This window comes from Setaria italica, chromosome IV (assembly GCF_000263155.2).
Source record: "Setaria italica strain Yugu1 chromosome IV, Setaria_italica_v2.0, whole genome shotgun sequence".
Lineage (NCBI taxonomy): Eukaryota > Viridiplantae > Streptophyta > Magnoliopsida > Poales > Poaceae > Setaria > Setaria italica.
In genome coordinates, this window is record NC_028453.1 from 35,754,085 (window position 1) to 35,756,174 (window position 2,090).

Here is a 2,090-nt window from a genome sequence, read left to right on the forward strand (position 1 = left end):
TGAATTGTGTTATTTCATTGGTGTTTATTGCTTTGTATATTGCTATTTATATGCTTTGTATATTGCTATGTATATGTCTTAATTATATCATTGATGGCTGCATAATATGGTTGTTTATATGTCTGATATTCTAACAAACAGTATTGATTTGCTTATTTTTGTTGTTGCAGTAAGAAGAAGAATGGGATGACCAATGGGATGAAGAGGATGATGACAGAGAGGACTTTGATCAAAGAATACAGTCCTATATCTTGCATTGTAGGAAGAAGAGGAGAAAAATCTTGACTATTGCTGCTGCCATGTTGGGTATGTATCACTTCAACACTTATACGAACAAAGCAGCTCACAGAATAGCAACCGAAAGTGGATTTGAATGGGTCATGAGGACACTAGGAAATAGCACATCTTGTTATAATATGTTTAGAATGAGTCAAGATTTGTTTCTGAGGCTGCATAGTTTGCTAGTTGAATCTTATGGATTGAAATCAACTAAGAGGATGTCATCAATTGAAGCTTTAGGACTGTTTCTATGGATATGTGGTGCACCTCAATCTCTTAGACAAGCTGAAGACCGCTTCACAAGATCACTCAAAACAATTTGTAGAAAGTTTGATAAAGTGCTAGAGAGTGTGAACAAGCTAGCAGTTGACATCATTAAGCCAAAGGACCCTGAGTTTAATTTTGTGCATCCTAGGTTGCAAAGCCCTAGGTTCACACCATTCTTTGACAATTGCATTGGAGCAATAGACGGTACTCATATTCCTGTAACAGTGCCAAGTACCCAAGTAGTACAACATATGGGAAGACATGGGTATACGAGTCAGAATGTCATGGCCACATGTAATTTCGACATGAGGTTTACCTTTGTGGTGGCTGGTTGGCCTGGGACAGTTCATGACATGCGGGTTTTCAAAGATGCAATTGACAAGTTTGGAGAAAAGTTTTCGCACCCACCTGAAGGTAATGACCTAGATTGCATGCATTTTATTATTATTACAACACTAGGTCTGTGACTTACATAATTCATGTATTATGAATGCGCAGGCAAGTTCTACCTTGTTGACTCGGGTTACCCAAATCGACCGGGATATTTTGCACCCTACAAAGGAACCAAGTACCATTTGCCGGAGTTTAGACAAGGGCCAATGCCAAGAGGTAAAAAAGAACTCTTTAACTACTCACATTCTTCACTTCGTAATGTCATTGAATCGGTCGTTTGGAGTTCTAAAGATGAAGTGGAGGATATTGCTTAACCTTCCTAGCTATCCAATGCAAAAGCAAAGCCGTATAATTATTGCGTGCATGGCACTACACAATTTTATTAGAGAGAGTTTTTCGAGAGATGTGGACTTTGATTTGGTTGATCGTGATGAGAGCTATGTTCCATTCGCCGAAGGATCCTCTTCTCAGGGTAATGTGTCAAATGTACGTCATGGAGACGAATATCGAAATATGAACGAGTTCCGTGATTGGATAGCCGATGATTTGTTTAGTATAGCATAGATGTCAACGTGTAATGATGATTTTATTGATGTGTCGAATTTTTGTATGGACGAGTATGTATACATTTGTGTGCATTTTTTTTACATAATGGAATAAATATGTACTCGTCCACATTTGTGTGCATTTTTTTTTACATAATGGAATAAATATGTGGCTTAAAAAAAATCCCGTATGCAGCTACCTCACTGTCTTGTGACAGGAACAAGAAATGGCGCCAGCTGAAGAAGAAAAATGACGCCAGCAGCAACCAATGTTGGCGTCAGAAAAGTCACAGGGGCATAGTTGGTTTGGCGCCAGAAAAATCACAGGGGCATGGTGGGAGGTAGTGGGAGGGTAGTAGGGTCATTTTACCACTTCATTAATTGCCTTTAGTCACTTTTAGGAGGTGGAACCAAATAGACTTTTAGGAGGTACCTAAAAATGGGGGTGTTTGGGAGAGGGGTGCTAAACTTTAGCACCCCCACTTTAGTCCATTTTAGTCACTTGTGCTCCCAAACAGGTGAGCTAAAACTGGTGGACTAAATTTTAGCCCCCCACTAATCCCTTAGTCACTTGGGGGTAGCTAAATGGACTAAATGGACTAAAAA